The sequence below is a fragment of the Hyaena hyaena genome, unplaced genomic scaffold, assembly GCF_003009895.1.
Source record: "Hyaena hyaena isolate Hyena2069 unplaced genomic scaffold, ASM300989v1 scaffold_305, whole genome shotgun sequence".
NCBI lineage: Eukaryota > Metazoa > Chordata > Mammalia > Carnivora > Hyaenidae > Hyaena > Hyaena hyaena.
This window is the reverse complement of record NW_024080938.1, coordinates 1,120,321-1,140,091: the sequence shown is the minus strand read 5'-3', so window position 1 is coordinate 1,140,091 and position 19,771 is coordinate 1,120,321. Positions and strand designations below refer to the sequence as shown.

Here is a 19,771-nt window from a genome sequence, read left to right as displayed (position 1 = left end):
AAAAATGTGAGGATACCTTTAGGATATGTTGGTGTGGGAATATTAATGTTTTATTATGTAGAAATTCCTTTGGAGACAGAATACAAAATACTAACTACTTGTAGAATAAATAAGTAAAATAATTTAATATGTTCATATAGATAGATGCAAAGCAGTTGATTCGTCTTCCAACTGTACTAGAGAAGAAAAATTGGAGAAAAAGTGAATACAGAAGTACTCTGTGACTGTTATGCAGGATGTGCTCAATGTTTGCCAACATAAAATACAGTGATGGGCCCAAATGATGGATCCATGGTTACTAGAACCGCCTCATGGATTTTATACCTGACTTTGCGGGACATTCTAGAGGCTTTATTCCTCGGCACTTGTGAAGATTGGAATTCATGATCCAAAATATTGCGGGCTTGGAAAATGCATACTGTTTGCAGCCACCATTACATGTCTCCTAAGACATGTAATGTCTTGGCCCCTCTGACTTGTCCCTTATCCCACTCCCTGTGGTTCAGTGCAAATAGAACAGACCCTCTGTCTTGAAACACAAATGTTTTCAGTTCTGTCAAAGCACCAGGCTCCCATGAAAACCCAGCCAACACAAAAGCCAACACAAAAGCCAGGGAGGAAGTACAGCCATTTGCATTTCTTATAGGCCTATTGTCTGATTCCTTTTTGTGTTCCAGGCATTAGAGTGGAACCAGTTTTAGGAAGATAAAAATCATTATAATTTTCCTCACACCCCCATATAAGCATAGTCCTATCCAATGGATGCTCCATCAACTAAGTCTAGGTCTACCATGGATGTGAAACAGCAGGAAGGTGAGGGCTAGGGTGATGGACAGGGAGTAGAGAGACAGGTGCTTTAGCATCTTGATTTTGATTCAAGTCTAAGCCTTGGGGAGATTCTCCCCATCCTGCCCATTTCTCCAGACTACTTACTTTTAATCTCATGCTGCCTTTCTTGCCTCCTCTCTCCACTCTACATCCCAAACACCCAGGCTCTGCCATCAGTTACTAAGTACATCCCAAGAAGGTGTGGGGCCCCTGGCAAAATATTTTCCAAGGGGCCCTTCTCTATATAAACAATTGGAGTCACCAATTCTGGTAGCCCAATATCACGTAATTACATGAAAAAATGTTGTCCTTTCCGCAGGAGCACCTTTGTCACCCTTTGCCACCCTCCTAGAATCTGGAACTGTTGATTGGGTCCAGTACAAACCCGTAGGCATAAGTTTGGGAACCTTGGGGAATCTGATTAAACCTACATGAAAAATGGCTGAGGGTAGAGGTTGGAAATGTACCCTGAAGGGGAGAATGGCGTCATAGGGCCCTGTTTGCCAGGATCTCAGGGTAGTGGTACTGGTTACAAGTCCTGTACCACAGAAGACATTTAGTCATTCGGGCTAATTCATATACTAATTCATCCAGATTTATTGGAGGAGTATAAACGTCTTCCCATCCTTTTTTTCCTTATTTCTCTTAGGCTTAACAGAATCTCACAGTTGAAGAAGATTCTGAGATCATTTATTTCAGGAAGTCTATAAAGATAAAAATTGCCTCACTTATTGAAATGATGGTGGAGCAATCTAAGTATTCTTTAGAAGTAAACAACAATGAAATCAACAATGAAATCACACCAAAACAACTTCCCAAATGCACTGTACCTTTTTTGCAGTAAATAAATATGGCAGGATTGAAAGTCTGCCTTCGTACTACTAAGATGCCATTATTTTTTCTTCAAAATGTGCTGTGGTAATTAATTAAATTAATTAAACCCCACTGCGTTTGACCAAACAAAAGACCCACCTGTAGTAGGGCCTGGCAGGAGCCTCAGGCAGGGTCACTGACCTGCTTACCTTGGAGAGAATGAGATAGATCCATATCATGCTATACATGATAAGAGCCTGATAAGGCAAGCTTATGGATGCCAGTCAACTTAGAAGTGTTGGTTTATGCAAAGGGAAGGGAACACCTCAAAGAAGATGGAGGCCAATGTTCTGGGACCCTGAGTAATTCTCTGCATTTGTATGAGTAGGGTAGATTCTGGATTCTTTATGGAGCAATTACTGGGCAACAACCACCCTCTGGAATGTAGGGATGTTCTTTCACTATCTGTAATGCTGTTTTTATGGAACAATTATATGACAACAAAAAAGGGAAAAAGGAAGAGAGTGTTTCGTGCAAAATGGGGATTGTTATGATAATACTACCTCATTAAGTGAGCAAATGAATTTTGTCAAGTTTGTACTATAAAGTAAGTGCTTCTCAGATTTTAATTTGCATATAAATTCTCTGGGATCTAAAACATATATAGATTCTGATTCAGTAGGTCTAGAGTGGGGCCTGGGACTCTGCATTTCTAATAAATGGTGGAGTATCTCCGTGATATGTAGGGCCCACACATTGAGTAGTGAAGCTATAAGGTACCACCACATGCTATTCTCAGCTCCCTCTTGTCACATATTTATAACTATCTGGGTCTGTGAAGTGGCCACTTGGTCAACAGAGCTTACTGAGTGTCCCTCATGTGGAGATCATTTTGGAGCCCACATTTCAAAAGACACCCTCTTAGGAGTAAGGTGCACTGAGGCTGGGCATCTGGACCCCTGAAGCTAACTGTTCACTGAGTGTTTATGATCTTACTACAAAACATGCATTCTCTTGAACAGTTCTTTGCCAAGAAATGGGAAGAGTTTGTCGAAACTCCTCCCCATCGCAAGCCTGCTGAAGGTGATTGAGATGTTATTTTTGTTACTGCTTTGAATATTAGGTGAACCAATCTAGGTTGCTAAATGCCTAGAGACCTGGGAAACTTCAAGGTTTAATGTTTTCCCTGCCCTCTCCAGTTCCGGTCACAATGGAAAATCCTGATTCTATGCTGCAGAGAAAGGGGCAGAAGGCAACACATGTTTTAATCCTCTTTGCTGGGTGCCAAGAAGACAAACTGCTGATGTGGAAGCAGAGGAAGGGATTGGGCAGGAAGAAACACCTGAGGGAGGAACAAGAAAGGAAGGAGGAGGAGGGGGAGGAAGGAGGAGGGGGGGAGGAAGGGGCTACTGGCAGGAGGAAGGAAAGAAAGGCAGAGGGGTTGCAGGCAAGATGGCCTGGGTGCCACAGGAAAGATTCTGAAGACACCTTCAAAAGGGATTAAAGAAAAAACTAAAGGACTAAAGGCTAAATGTTTTATTTATTTCTGAGAGAGAGAGACAGCGTGAGCAGGGGAGGCTCAGGGAGAGAGGGAGTCACAGAATCTAAAGCAGGCTCCAGGCTCTGAGCTGTCAGCACAGAGCCTGACATGGGGCTCGAACCCACAAACCGTGAGACCATGACTTGAGCCGAAGTCAGACGCTCAACCGACTGAGCCACCCAGGTGCCCCCAGAAATATATTTTTAAAAATGGGTTATTTCTGGGATGCCTGTGTGGCTCAGTTGGCTAAGCAACTGACTTCAGCTCAGGTCATGATCTCACAGTTCATGGGTTTGAGCCTGGCGTCAGACTCTGCTGACAGCTCAGAGCCTGGAGCCTGCTTCAGATTCTGTGTCGTCTTCTCTCTCTATCCCTCCCCCACTCATGGCTTGTCTCTTTCTCTCTGAAGAATAAATATTTTAAAATGATTTTAAACATGGGTTATTTCTTTCCTCAGACGAGTACTTTTGAGAAGGCCAATTCACTGTATTAGTGAGATTAAGATCTTCAAGTATATAAATGGGGCCATTTATCAGGGGATGTGGAAGGTCCCTGAGCCAGGGCCCCTCAGATGCAGGGTATGTAACTTGAGGACACAGTGAGCAAGCCCCGTGGTTCTGTGGGCACAGGGAGGCTTCTTCTACAGGGACACATATTCTGACTTAACAGTCACAGAAGGCAAAGAACAAGCAGCGTCCACGAGCAGGATCTGCCAACTCAGAAATGGAGGATTGGACCAAGAAACTGCTTTGGGGAAGGATCCCTGATGTGACCTGTTTTCTCTGACATCACCTGCAGTTATCTTATTCACATGTGCTGTGAAAGGAGGGCTGGGTTAGACACTGTGTGTGGGGTGGAGATGATGTAGAAGACAAGGTCCTCGACCCTGGGTATACGATCTCATGAGCCCATATCCGGTGTTATATATTTTTCTGTCCCTAGGCTCAGTTTTCAGTTCCCTATTGTTTTTATATCCCTCTAGTAAGGTACCATGGGTCAGAAAGATTTATTAGAGCTGGAAGAAACTTAAGCATTCAGAGGTAAAGAGATCAAATAGGAAATCCAGAGTAAAATCTAGAAGCTTCTTGATCTTGTTCCTTTTCTTTCTTTTCCCCTTCACATCCTGTCCTCCCATGCCAGCTGTCTCTCAGCCACCATTCTGATGCCCAATCGTTCCTTCTTTTCCTCACACAACTCCTTAGAATTTGAGTCGGAAACATCATAGAGTGTCAACGATTTTGGCCTTCCATTTTTTTTTTTTTTTTTTTTTTTTTTTTTTTCTGACAGAATATCATCCCCCAACTCTGTGCAAACATCCCCAGGGATGACTTCAGAGGGAGGCCTATTCTTTTGCCTGACTATTCACACCATCCAAAACAAGCATGTTTTTGAGGCAAACTCTGTCTGTCTTCCCCCTTTGAAATGATTAAAATGTCACCTTCTGGGTGCCTTAACCCCAATGTCCCTCCTGATATGCCACGGAAACCTGCCACTCTATCCAGGGATATTGCTTTGTGAGGTTAAATGTCAGCACCTGTCACAGCTTTTGCCATGAGACCTGTCAGGAGGTGGCTCACAGTGGCACATGCCTGGGGGCAGGTGCCTTAGAGGAAATGAATAGGAGATGAGAACAGGGAGGAGGGCTAAGAATTTAAGGAGGTGCGGACAAAGAGTAAATGGCATTATGAAGATAACGGACAGAGGAAGGAGGACTCAGATGGACAAGATAGAAAGAGGCGCAGTCAGAAGGAAGCCACTGGGAGTGGGAAGTATGTGGGCACCCCAGGGTCCATCTGGCTTACATGGTAGGATTTCTTGAAAAGCAAGAACAGATGTTTCCCTGTTCCCTCAGCAAGAGGGGCTATTATAGATATTCCCTATTAATACTAAACTTGGAAAGTTGGAATCCAAAATCCAGGTAATTGTGTGAATGCTTCTGACCTATTAAGCCTCACCTAGGCTTTTTGATCCATCTTGGACAGTAGCTTCTTGCCCACTTACCAAACCTAGGTATCCATTCAAGCTATCAAGAAACTGAGATTTTACTCCTATAAGGAACATGTAGTACTTCAAATAAGGTGTGGGTTGGCTGGTTTGTTGTGTATTTGCTGGAAATCCTACCCTAGAGGTCTGGAGCTAGATAAGGCAAGGGAAGAAATGTCTGCAGTAGTCCCCTTCCAGTGGCTTCTGTGCCCTTGAGGTGTGTAGGGCAAGGTAGATGTCAGAAGTGCATGCGGTCGTATGTGCTGCAATCTTGTTACTCATCCATCTCCCTCTCCAGGTCTCTGGCCAGTAGAACATAATCACATAAAGTGAGCCACAAGCAGATCAAAATAACAGTATTACTGCTGTCAGGCTGGCCTATAATCTGGGCCTGACATCCAAGGCTGACACAAATTCTTGCCTTTCCCCTATGAACTAAAGGTGTCTGGACCAATGCAGTAGGAGCATTTACCTTGGGTATTCAGCTACAAGTCCAAAGCTGGACCTAGGAATAAGGGCTGTATTGGAATAGAGAATCTACAGTAAGGAGAAACCTTTGACCCAAGCAGAAGTAGATCAAGAAGGTGACAGAGAATTAGGTGTGCCACCTCACTTCTAGATAATGGCCTTATCCTTGCTTGACAAGGTCCCATGGCTGCCTGAGAAAATAACTTTATCAATGACATTGGTCACACATCATCCATGAAGGAGACAAAGAGTGACTGGTTTAGAAAAGGGGCCTATTCCTCCTAGGGAGTACAGGGGAAGCTGTCAGCTGGAAACCTATAGACTGGGGAGCAGGTTTCTTCCTGGCCTCATTCTCAGTCACATACCTCCCTACACAAGAGCCTCATTCTCTTGAAGGACAGAAGCATTAGAAACATGCTCGACAGGAAAGAATATCTAATGGAAAAAAAGACAATCTCTTTAACAGATGGTGCTCGGAGAACTGGACAGCAACATGCAGAAGAATGAAACAAGACCAGTTTCTTAGACCAAACACAAAAATAAGCTCAAAATGGATGAAGGACCTGAATGTGAGACAGGAAACCATCAAAACCCTAAAGGAGAAAGCAGGAAACATCCTCTTTGACCTCAGCTGCAGTAATTTCTTCCTCAGCACTTTTACAAAGCCAAGAGAATTAAAAGCAAAAAATGAATTACTGGGACCTCATCAAGATAAAAACTTCTGCACTGCAAAGAAAACAATCAACAAAACTAAAAGGCAACCGATAGAATGAGAAAAGATAATTGCAAATAGCATATTGGATAAAGAGCTAGTATCCAAAATCCATGAGGAACTCCCCAAAATGCACACCCAAAAAACAACTAATCCAGTGAAGAAATTGGCAGAAGACATGAACAGACACTTCTCCAAAGAGGACATCCAGATGGCCAACAGACACATGAAAAGATGCTCAACGTCACTCATCATCAGGGAAATACAAATCAAAACCACATTGAAATACCACCTCACACCAGTCAGAGTGGCTAAAATGAACAAATTGGGAGACTATAGATGCTGGCTGGTGTGGATGTGGAAAAACAGGAACCCTCTTGCACTGTTGGTGGGAATGCAAACTGGTGCAACTGCTCTGGAAAACAGTATGAAGGTTCCTCAAAATATTAAAAATAGAACTCCCCTATGACCCAGCAATAGCACTGATAGGAATTTACCCAAAGTATACAGGAGTGTTGATCCACAGGGGTGCATGTACCCCAATGTTTATAGCAGCACTTTCAACAACAGCCAAATTATGGAAAGAGCCTAAATGCTCATCAACTAATGAATGGATAAAGAAGATGTGGTTTATCTATACAATGGAATACTACTTGGCAATGAGAAAGAATGAAATCTAGCCATTTGAAGCAATATGGATGGAACTGGAGGGTATTATGCTAAGTGAAATAAGTCAGTCAGAGAAAGACAGATACCATATGTTTTCAGTCATATGTGGATCTGGAGAAACTTAACAGAAGACCATGAGGGAAGGGAAGGGGAAAAAATAGTTACAGAGAAGGAGGGAGGCAAACCATAAGAGACTCTTAAATACTGAGAACAAACTGAGGGTTGATGGGGGAGTTGGAGGAGAGGGGAAAGTGGGTGATGGGCATTGAGGAGGGCACTTGTTGAGATGAGCACTGGGTGTTGTATGGAAACCAGTTTGACAATATATTAAAAAATAAAAATAAAAGGAAGTTTCCTTCACCATGAAAAAAAGAGAAAGAAATATGCTTGAGTGGTAACTGGAATAAAATCTCAGCACTTGGAACAATTTGGCTCATGTGACCTCAGTCTTGTACTATCTGTGCTTGCTTCCTATAAGGTAGGTGTTCCATTGTCTAAAGCGCAAGCCCACTGACAAAAGATTACACCTTCCACTTCCTTAAGCTCTGTATGCATCTCGTGTAGGATGAACACACAGTATCTATTCACTCTATATCCGATGGCCATGGGTTAGGAAACTGAACCCCCTCTAAATTTTCTCTCTCCACTTAATCTCCTTTTCTGCCAGCCCCACTCCACCATCTCTGTCTTCCCTGACCCCCTGACTCTCCTTAGAATGCTGCTGGCAATAAGCAACTCTGAGCTCCCCCTCTTTAATTAAACCAGGAAGTATGGACAGCAGTATATTCCATCCTTGCTTGCTCCCAACTCCCAGATACATCCCTTTGCTGCATTGGAGTTAATGAAAAGTGTGATAAACCCACGGTTTCATTTTCCCTTAATTAATACAAGCAATTGAATTGTGCTAAAGTCATTTTGGTTTGGAGACTGAGCCTCTGGGTCAATGTCTCACTTGCTGGTGGTGACAGAAGCTTTGTCTTGGGCTCAGACAACCTTCCTCAGACTGTGGCCACCAGGACCTTGCCCGAGGGAGGGGTGGCTTGCCCCGGTCCAGGGCTGCCTTGCTGGCTGCCTTCCCTGAGGCTGACAGGAAGCTGGCTAATGACAAGATCAATGTGTGACTGGGAAAGTCAGCTGAGCTTCTAGTGGGGGAAAGAGTACATTAATAATGCTCCTGGGAACCAAGGACTCAAAGGAATTGCCTGGCAATGGTGAGTTTCCTAAATCTTTCCCATTTTCTGATGGAATGGCTGGGATGATACAAGAAGAGAAGGGCTCAAATGACTCATCCAGTAGGACTCTCCAGAAAGATCAATTCTGGCACATGGGTGCTTTATCAGGAGGAGGAAAGCCATATACAAGCGATATGAAGGGTTTTGTCTGGTAGGTGGGGACAGGAGAATACAATGGCAAGAAACCTCTCTGCAATGACATCTAGGAGGGAGGGCCTAGAGGTCTTGTCCCAGGTGGCACATAGCATCAACCAAGGAGCACTTTGAAAACAGACCTTTGTGCCCATGCTTACAGATCAGCTGATCTGGCCCTTCATTGGCATCTTTTAAACACTGCTCAGGGGACTCTGACAGGCAACTAAGGATGACACCCCAGCTGGTACACTGGGGGCTCCTGTGGCCTTCACCTGCCAAGTGCCAGTTCTAGTTATAGACTCCCAGACTTCCTCTGCTAAGAAGGCACTCAAGACCTAGCAGTATACACAAGACTCTGCATACTCAGAATATGCTCGGGCCTTATGTTTACTGTCCACTGGCCTCCATGAGAGACATACAGCTGGGATACCAGCAAGTGAGTCTGACAAAGGGGACCTTGCCACACTGCAAAGTACTTACTGGCAGCCAGGGTGGGGCCTGATAGTGCCGAATGCCCTTCATCAGCCCCAGTGGATGGGGATGCCCAGAATCACAAACATAAAACATCAAGGCAAGAGTCGCTTCTCTCCAAAGTACAGTGAAGACATGTGGTTAGTTTGGTTTTACTTGTGTTCTCTTTTCTGAGATTTGTTTATTAGCCACAAGGAGAAATGGGACATGAGAGTTTTATAATCTAGCTGATACTGTTGACCCACAGGGAGTAGTCTTGAGTGAGTGATATGGAAAGAGTCAGGATACTAGCAAAGATGTGACACATAGGCTTGCAGTGGAAGTCCAGAGTGCGTGACAGATAAAAAAGAGAGGAGTTGAACACACACACATACACACACACACACACACACACAGAGAGAGAGAGAGAGAGAGAGAGAGAGGAAGACAGAGAATGAGGATACAGAATGCAAAAATCTGGGATTTCCTATGTAGGTAGACAATTGACTGAGGACAGAAGCTTAAATCCATTTGAAGAACAAAGTAGCCTACTTGATTAAAGAAATAGCAAACATTTATATTCTACAAAGTATCCAAATGTAAACAGATATAAATAGTTCAGACCAAAAAGACATAGAGGTTGAAGAAAACAAAATCATTACTTTTAGAAAGTACAGCTGAAACAGCTAACTTATTGAGAAAACGTTAAGGACATTTGAGAAGTTTTTCTTTATTACAGGGTTTCTTCTTTCATTACTATTATTTGTACCCTGAACCAACAAGGCTATTTCATTACTAACAACTGAAAAGAGAATAAATTCTGTACTTTAGCTGAAATAACCTACTGCTTTAAAACTAATCAATAATTTAAAAAAATAATCAAAGCACTGAATAGATACTGCTTATTTCATTTGTGTATGTCTTATATATGTCTTAAGAAAGTTTGACGTGATCTTGCCTGCATTAGCCTAAGCAGAAATGACCAAGTCACTCAGGCCAAGTTTCTACACACACACACACACACACACACACACACACACACACACACATAACTTTTTATTTATATATAACTTATACAAATATATATAACCTTATATAAAGTTATATATAAATATAAAATTTATATATGTTTATTTATTTATTTTGAGACACAGAGGAAGAGAGAGTCGTCAGTGTGCAGCCTGATAGGCTCAGTCCCACGAACTATGAGATCATGACCTGAGTCGAAACCATGAGTCAGATGCTTAACTGACTGAGCCACCCAGGTGCCCCTGAAAACACTATGTTGGAAGTATGGAAATGTCTCATGCTACTGTGTGGTCAGTGAGTATCCAACCTTAGAATTACTTAAGGGTGCTTTGAAAAACTTGCTTCTTGAGCCCACAGCGAATCTAGAGGGCCAGAATCTGTTGGGGTCTAGTCGGTGTCCAAACTCTTCAAATTATTTCTAATAACAGAGCAATATCAGACCGAATGCTTTATTCTTTATGTGCTTTGGGGGGAATTAAACCTTTCTTTCCAATATCAACTGCACTTGGCTTGTTTCCCCTGGGGATTAATGTTTTTGTATAGCAACACCAAGGACATCTTTGTTATTTTTACAAGTAGCGTGACCTTATAGTTAAGTTTGTCTGGGACAAGTTGTCCGTTGGCACCTATTTTCCAAGCCTAATTATTAATGGTCACCTTCTGCTCTCAAAAGTGCACTGCTCTGGATGATAATCCATGTGGCCATTGTACTCCCAGGGTGTGGAAAGCCCTGCCATCAGGATCTGCCTGGGCTGTTCCGTGTACTTTACTCTGCCCTGTGGGGCTGTCCCAACACCCACATTTTTAAAGTCAATAAGAGGGGCACCTGGGTGGCTCAGTCGGTTAGGCGTCCAACTTCAGCTCAGGTCATGATCTCACGGTTTGTGGGTTCGAGCCCCGCGTCAGTCTCTGTGCTGACAGCCAGCTCAGAGCCTGAAGCCTGCTTCTGATTCTGTGTCTCCTTCCCTCTCTAACCCTCCCCTGCTCACGCTGCTTCTCTCTCTCTCTCCCAGAAATAAATAAAACATTAAAAAAAAAATAAAGTCAATAAGAGAAGTGGTTTGGTCCCCAAGGAGATTGTGCATTCTCAGATGTAGGATTCCGCTAGACAAGGGTCAAGAATGGCTTCAAGTGCTCTGTTCCTTGGAGCTTGAGTCTTATGAGCTAGCTACGGTTTTCTGTAGGGGTACAGGCTAGAGCAGCTGCTTGGACACTAAGCCAACTGCAGCGAAGGGATCAACACTGCAGCTCACAGGACGGAAACCTAGCAGGTTTCAACACATCCTGGCTCAATTCCTGGCAGGTCATCTACCAGACCTGTACCTTCTAAAATCATTAAGATAGCTCAGAGCAATCATGGACAAAGTGCCAGAGCCTTTTCAGGCTATTGGGGAGATGGTCTTTTGAGGAAAAATACAGCCCAGTTTCTGCAGTTGAAGCCTTGATGCAGCCTGACTCGTCTTGCTTTCTCTCTTCTTTTCCTTTTCTCTCCCTTTTATCTTCTCCCCATATTAGTTCCCAACAGCACAGCCGCATGACAATGATGCTAATTATCAATGTTCATTAATATTTTTGAAGTCCTTGTATTAGCTTCCAGGCAAAATACCCACTAAGCCAAGCAGCACACTTGGCATGCAGGCCGCAACTGAGACATTCTGCACACTTCACAGAGCTGGAGGGCCTGAGCTCTGAAGCATCACGGGGAGATAGCTTTGCTCACGCACTCAGCTAGAGCAGCAGCTGAAAGGGAAGAATTAGGAGCTGTGAGCTCAGTGGGCAACGTCTCTGCCCTTGGGGCCAAGAGCCCTTATTGTGAGGTTGGATCCCTTTGGAAACTTTCTTGTCAAGGGCTCTCTGCATCTGCACCTTGTGCGGCCTCTTATCATCCAACTTGGACTCTTATTAAGCTGACCTCTCACGAAAGACATCTATCTTCTTAGTCTAGTCCCTATAGAAGTCACGATACACACGGTCTTCTATGACTCTGCCAAGAGCAGGAATAAGTGGAGAAAAGTGCTGAATTAGAGATCAGAAGACCTGGATCTAACCCCAACTTTGCCATTAATGTGCTATGTGACTGAGTAAGTGTTTTAGCACCTCGAGCCTTAACTATTTTTTTCCCATCAAATAAAAACATGCACTAGATGATTTCTAAGGTCATTTATAGTCTTTCAAAACTTAGCAATAGAGTCTATGACCAGGGATCCTGCATAATTTCTTAAGTTCTAAAAATCTTATGACCATGGTGTTGATGGGTGAAGTTTCAACCCAGAAACTCAGGGTCACTAACCTATGTGGAAACATAAGAAGTTTCCTGCAGTCAGGCATGCACACTGCAGAACGGACGTATACCACCCTAGCTTTATCTGGGGTCTTGACAATGCAGGCACAAGAATAAAGACACCATGCAATTTCAAGGTGGCTCTCATCTGTCACTGTGCTGTCGCTGATCGGTGATGAGGAGGAAAGAGGTTTGACAATTATGAAGGACTGTGTGTGTCTGAGGGTAATGTCTTGTATTAATGGGGGAAATTAATTCTTTCTGTTCCCTTCTAAGAATCCTATTCATGCAGATTTTGACAAGTAGCTGTTCTTGTTTCCCTCCTCTCGATGGGTAGGTTGGAGTAATGTCTTATAGGTGTAACCATCCACTTATATGATTTGAGACCCATTTTTGCAGGTCTGAGGGTATACTCCAAATGTAGGAAAATGATGCTTCTCTCTGCTTTGTGTCCTCCCTGCCTTTGCTAAAAATATCCCTTCTTAGTTATGTGGCTCACCTTGCTATCCCTTCCCAGCCAGAAAACAGACACTGAGAAACAAGGAAAGGGGCCTCAGCGGTAGGAAAGGTCCAGCACTCAGTACTACAACCCGAATTTCCCCTGCACCTCCACTGTCAGATTGATCTACGACTACACCAGAACAGAACCAAGATCTGAGGGGCTGTGTGATGGTTAATTTTATGTGTCAATTTGACTGAGCAAAGGGATGCACAGATAGCTGGTAAATATGATTTCGGGGTGTGTCTGTGAGGTGTTTCCAGAAGAGATTAGCATTTGATTCAGTAGACTGAGTAAAACAGATTGCCCTCATTAATGCGGGTAGCATTATCCAGTCCATTGAGGACCTGAATAGAACAGAAAGATGGAAGAAGGGCAAATTGTCTCTTTTTTCCTGTGCTAGGATATCTGTCTTCTCCTGCCCTTGGACATCAGTCAGAGCTCCTGGTTCTCAGGCCTTCAGATTCTGGCACTTACACCAGTGGCTTGCTTGGCCTCAGAACTGGGAGTTACACCATCTTCTCACCTAGCTCTCAGACCTTCAGACTCAGACTGAATTACACTAGCAGATTTCCTGAGTCTGCAGCTTGCAGATGGCAGATCATGGGACTTCTCAGCTCCATAACCACACGAGCTGATTCCTGTAACAAATCTTACCTGTCTCTCTCTATATGCTATTGATTCTGTTTCTCTGGAGAACCCTGATGAATACAGGGCTCTTGGAAACCTAGGAGGCCAAGGTTCTGGTCTCCACGTTGCTACTAATTAGCCAGGAATTCTGGACAATCCACTTAACTTCATGCAGCCTCAGTTTCCTTATCTGCAAAATAAGGGCATTGGACCGTTTATTTTTTTGCCCCTTAGCCATTGTTCTTCTCTCGACTTAATTCATAGCTGTCCTTCTGGCCCAGTAGTATATTGGGATCCTGGGTTCTTGTCGTCATTCTCTGGATAGAAACCAGCATTTGATCAAGGCCCAAAGCCCCTAGGTAAGAAAGTCTGGAATGTGAATCCTGTTTCTACCCTTGAAACCTGGAGCTGGCTCTGGTTCTGGAAAAGGTCACAGCTCAACACACTGGGTGGGATGTGAAGGCTCAAGCAAGGCTTGCCAGCCTCTAAACTTCCTCTCAGCAGGCCCCTGTTGTGCCACCCTTCCTTCCTGCTTTGGTCTGTTTCCCCACACTTACTGGTCACATACACCCCAGCAGGCCTCTGTCAAAATGAACACATCTTACCCAGAAAGGGAGAAGAGTCCTGAAAACCCCTAGATCTTTTTTTTTTTTTTTTTTTTTATTGGCTCAGACTAATTTGTCAGCTTCGGTTTTGTTACCTTAGGAAGCATGGAGCCTCTGCCTCCTTGGCAAACAATGTCAGTCTGGGGGAAATAAGAAAGGACGATTGTAAGGGTAACTAGGTTTCAATGAGGCAGACCTGGATTGAAGGGTCCTGGACAAAAATGAGGATGTTGGAAGAGACTGCAATATTCCATGCCATGCAGGCCAGGTACCTGGAGCCTCGTAGCTAGACAGGTGGTGCCCATGGATTTCCAGAACTACCCAGACAGGGAGCTTTTGAGGAGAACGGGTCAGGATGTATAGTGTCAGCCACCTCCTTTCTGTGACCCTGAACTTGTTCTAGTTACACGCAGCCCTAGAGGTTTTCTCAATTATAGAACATTGTCCATTGATGGTACATCAGGAGGTGAATGTAAGTAACAGTGTGGTATTTATTTCATGCTGCATATTATTCACATATGAACACATAGATACACATATGACATGTATGCATAACAGTACAGTAACATTCAATATAGAAAGTAAAATATAGAACCATTGCAATTATGAAACTAATGGAGAAAATAAAGGAAAACTCCTTGAGGTCATACAGGTCATAATGGCGAACTGCCCAAACTGCCCAGGCCTGGCGCTCCCCACACCCACTTCCTTTCCCTACCTCTGCATGGTGGGTGATGACCCCAAGTCACCCTAACCCTATACATCCAATCAGCTTTAAACACCTCTGCCGGTATGGGTGGGCTTCTTTTAACTTTATAAGCAAATGACCACCTTTGTTCAGGGCTAAGACCTCTGCAGAATGATCTCCTCTGAGCCCACCGGTGTAAAATAAACCTCCTCCCTTCCAAAATCTGAGTGTCGTCTGGTTCTTCTGTCAGTGATCCAGACCAGATTTCCCCCAACATTAGGTTCCCTGACCGGGAAACCCAACTGCGCTTTGCCACCGGCTTGGGAACATGGTGAGGCGGTGACTGAACAAGGAATCTAGGAATCGAAAAGGAGAAGGCGCACCCTGCCTGAATTTAGGCAGCCTGCAGCTCAGTTGCCTGGTCACCTCGGGATGGCCCGCGCCGCCGTTCCAGCCTGACTCGAGGAGACTTGGCAAATGAGAACCTGGAACCCACGTTGGAAACCAGAAAGGCCTGGGCCTTAAGTCTGTCCTGTCCTGCACACCGCTAGTGGTGGAAGGGGGAGCCGATCACTCCCTGGCAGGAGACCTCAGTGGTCTCACTGGCAGGAAACCTGCAGAGACTCCACTGGCACCCCCATAGCGGTGGAAGGGGACCTGATCACTCCCCAGGGACTTGAATGCTCTCTCTCTCTCTCTCTCTCTCTCTCTCTCTCTCTCCCTCTCTCTCTCTCTCTGTTTGGAGCTCCCGTCTGTCCTACCCACCCATAGTGGTGCAAGGGGAGCTGATCACTCCCCAGAGACCCCAGTGTTCTCATCTTTAGGAATTCTGTGGGAGGGAATGTGATAACCTCTGGTGTGTATGTGAGTGTGAATGTGCGACTCGGTCTGGCTTGTCTGCTGGGTTTGATTCGGTGGCTCCACAGGTGGGGGGGGGGGCACCCTTAAGGTCACCAAAAGCCTACAGAGTCTGAGTGGGCCCATCTACGATTCCATGGTGAACGGCATACAGTCTATGGCGGCATTGGAATAGTTTCCAATCGTGAGTCACAAAGCCGAGACCCCTATGGCTAAGCGTCACCTAAGTTCTTTAAGGGCACGGCCAGACGGGAATCTGACTTGTCTCCTCATTAGAAGGGCACCCCCACCCCTTTGTCTTTGCGACACTGCCTCACGGGAACATTATGGGGTTGGGACAGAGCAAACCCACAGTTCTTGAAACTATGATTGAGAACTTTTAGAAGGACTTTTCTGGAGACTATGGAATTATGTGAATTAGAATGGCCCAGTTTTGGTGTAGGATGGCCCTCAGAGTGAACCTTAGGTGTCCCAACCTCCTGCCTCGTCTGGCATGTTGTAGCCAGATTCCCAGATTACTCTGATCAGTTTCTGTATCAATTCCTGGTGAGAGATTACCTCCCTCCCCCCGGCCCCCTTGGGTGCAATTTACCAGCAACAACCAAGGACACTGGAAGAATGAGTGCCTGAATCAGAAAGGGCCGGCCAAACCCAGACCATATTGGGACCTTGAGAAGGGGACCTTACCGGTCAGGCTGAGATAAAATCAGATAAAGGGGATGCAGACTCTCTCTGTTCCTCCGCCTAGTAGATGTGAGGGCTTCTCTCATTCATTTCCCAAGTTAACAGCTGAGCTGACAAAAATTTTAAACTGGGAATTCTCCTTCTCTGCCTTATGCTGGCACCTCTCCTCTTTTGCCCTCCCTTCCCCCACTCCTTTTTCTGCACCACCTGGGGGGAGGAGGTGAGGTGGGAGGGGCCTGCATAACTGATTCCTCAAGGCCTGAGGCGACATCAGCTCCTCCTCCTCCCCTAGATGTTGAGGAACAAAGACCACCAAAGTCAGATTTCCCCACCGACTTTCCAGGTCAAAATTGACTATGGCGAACAAAGTGTCTCACATAAACTCAAGTAAAATGTATTCAGTGTTTTAGTTAATTTAAGTTTGTTGGTTTGAGAGAAAAAATGTTTATCAACATTAAAAAAACCAAACAAACAAACTTGTATTTGCTGAAGGTCAAATAAGCTCCTGTTATCTCTGTTCCAATTTGTTAACAAAAGGTTAACTTAAGGGCACCTGGGTGGCTCAGTCGGTTAAGCCTCCACCTTTGTTCGGCTTAGGTCATGATCTCAGGGTTCGTGGGTTCAAGCTCCGCGTCGGGCTCTGTGCTGACAGCTAGCTAGCTCAAGGCCTGAAGCCAGTATCAGATTCTGTGTCTCCCTCTCTCTCTGACCCTCCCCTGCTCATGCTGTCTTTCTCTCTCTCTCTCTCAGAAATAAATAAAACATTAAAAAAATTAAAAAAGAATGGTTAACTTAAAGCGATGGTTAATTTTGTCTGTCTCATAGTTCCCATGGGTAATTCTTGGGATAGCTTTCAAAGCCTTGATAGCCTAAAACGTTAAAGTTTTGCTTACATGATATATTAAGATTGAATTCATTGGCTATCTAACAAGATAAGAAGCTAAAGCACTGATTACTAGATGAAGGTTTATGCTTTTGACTTGTCGCAAAAAAACTAAAGATACTTGGAACTGTGCCGGAGTCCCGCTCCAGCAGGTCCAGGGGTCCCTGAAGGATGGGCGGTGTTGGTGAGGGAGGGATGAGGGAGCCCCGAGATTCTTTCTGGTCACCAGACACACATCTCCGCACTGTCTGAGACTCAACTTTATTTTAGTATTAAGTGTTTGGGGGACGGCACAGAGTGGCATTCTGATGATAAATTTCTTTGATCAGTAGAAACTTTACAGAACATTGATATTCATAAATATATGGGGAACAGCCCAGAAGTGGCATTCTGATATAAACAGGATGTTTTTGGCATAGTAAAGGCAAAAGTTAGTTCTTTATGAGCAGGGGTCAATAGCCTGTTTATCGCTTAATGGCAGATATCTAAAAAAAGATATAAGGAATGGAGATACATTTTTGTTGAGGGTAAAAGAAAGTAATTTTGTCCTAAATGAAACTGGTTGTTTAGAGACAAATGGCTTTGGGACGAAGTTTAAAGCAAAGGAAAGTTACAGAAGGTTCTTTGGGAAGGAATTTAATGTGTGCTCAGGATGGACTAAGGTTAAGATAAATAAAATTTTAAAAGTACACTGGTATAAGGTTAAAACTCTTCTCTCCGTTCAAAAGACAAAGTTTTCTTAGATTGTTAATCTGTTCTTGATAAGACAATGTAAACAAAGGTTTTCTCTTGTCTGCCAAGAAAACCAAAGCTTAGATTTCATCTTTATCAGGTCTTTGATTGCTCAGTTAAAACTTTTCAATGTTAAAGGAACTAGGTTTTTCTAACGACTATATAATGTTATACATTCGCCTTTAGGATCTTTTATTGCCACTTTGGTTGAACAGAAAAAGTTTTAAGATTTGTAATGATCTGTAATCCTATTTAGGATGCGCTTTATAACTTCCTAAGGTTTTAACAAACTTCCCAGGATTTGAATAGTAAAAAAAAAAAGGTCTTTTGACTACTTAGGCCCTTTTATTTGGGATGCTAAGTTACTTGGAAAAGCCCTGTGTACAATGGTAAACCTTACAAACTGGTAAATGCTGTAACTTCCCAAATAAAAATGCAAATCCTGAAGTTTTAATGTTTTGGTATAAGGTTACTTGAAATGTTATGTGTCACAGAAATAACTGAATTTCTTTGTCAATTGCATCATAATGAACTTTCATCAGATATTTAACAATGTCTGTTTCTGAGATTTTGGCATTCATAAATCTTATTCTCTCACAAAACGTGTTTTTTCTTCAAAAAGATTTATAAAAAGGACTTTTGAAACAAATACAGGTAATTGACATCTTTAAGATTAACACTAAAACGGCTAAGAATTTCCAGAGCCAAAAGTTGCATTTAAACTGAACAAGAATTAAAAACATGGGACTAAATAAACTGAGGAAGATTGTAGATTTGTGACTCTTGTTGAAAATATTGCTGGTTCTCTAATGTTTGCTTATCCAGATTAAGAAAACATTTTCTTAAAATATCTATGATATACAGAAATGTCATTAAGTATCTTTTGTAAACTGAGGCATTTATCTTTTCTCTCTACCTAAACCCTCTGAAATTTCAAAAACTCTCAGTGAGCATTCTTTCTTTTCTGGCAATTACAATTGTTTGCATAAGTTCGATAAAAATCTGTTCATCTTGTAACAGGACACCATTGGAAATACTGGTTATTTACCAAGGCTTTGATTGGAATGTCATATTTGAGAGGCGTAGACTCAGATATAACCAGATAGCTTTAAGGAACTAAGGTTGACTTTATAAAACATGAAGCCATAAAGCCTTTTGGAAATGTTGGCCTCAACTTCAGCTCAGGTCATGATCTCACCGTTCGTGGGTTCGAGCCCCGCATCGGGTTCTGTGCTGACAGCTCAGAGCCTGGAGCCTGCTTTGAATTCTGTGTGTCTCTCTCTCTCTCTCTCTCTCTCTCTCTGCCCCTCCCCTGCTCATACTCTGTCTCTCAAAAATAAATAAATGTTAAAAAAAAAAAAAAAAAAAGAAGTGTTGGCCTGATACCTTGCTTACAGAGTTCCCAGCAGCCTCCCCAGGTGAGTAAAGAAAGTCACTTCCTGGCAGGTGCAGGAACCTCAGGATATCTTGGGGACCTTGTGAAGAGGAATTTGCCCAATCCTACAGGTATTGCAGGCCTATCTGATGGCAAGTACTTGGCTCAGCTTCTGGCCTGGAGAGGCTACTCAAAGTTAAACTTGGAGATTCCTTATAAAAGAGTCTAGCAAAGTAAACTTTGAAAGATCATCATGAACAATCTCTATTCTTGCTGAGCTGATGTAAATAATTAGGCCAGGGTTGGTTGTTAAGATCGGACTTGTTCTACAATTGCATCGGTCTCGATTTAGCTATCTCCGGAAATGGGGTTTTTTAGAGAGAAAAACTACGTTTCGACATCGCACCGTTATGGATGTTAAATTCTAGTTCTGATTGTCTTTAAATGTTTGTTGTTTGCCAAAAATTAGACAACTTGAGGTAACCTTCAGAGAAATTGTCACAGTATTTCATGCGTATACAATCTGCGCTTGTTATTCTGTAGGGATGATAATAAGACCCCATGGGCATATGATTATTTAAAAACAACAGGAAAACAGGAAGATCTTTAAATATGCAAAACCATATCCTCCCTAAACCTGATCTGACATTTGCTAGAAACCCACCCCATATAAACCC

The 19,771-nt window shown here is 43.5% G+C and overlaps 1 protein-coding gene across 4 annotated transcripts in view; it reads right to left on the bottom strand.

Annotated features, from left to right (window-relative positions):
* Positions 1-19,771, bottom strand: part of OPCML (opioid binding protein/cell adhesion molecule like) — a 295,587-nt gene that overhangs the window by 88,409 nt on the left and 187,407 nt on the right. The gene's annotated exons all lie outside the window — the stretch shown is intronic.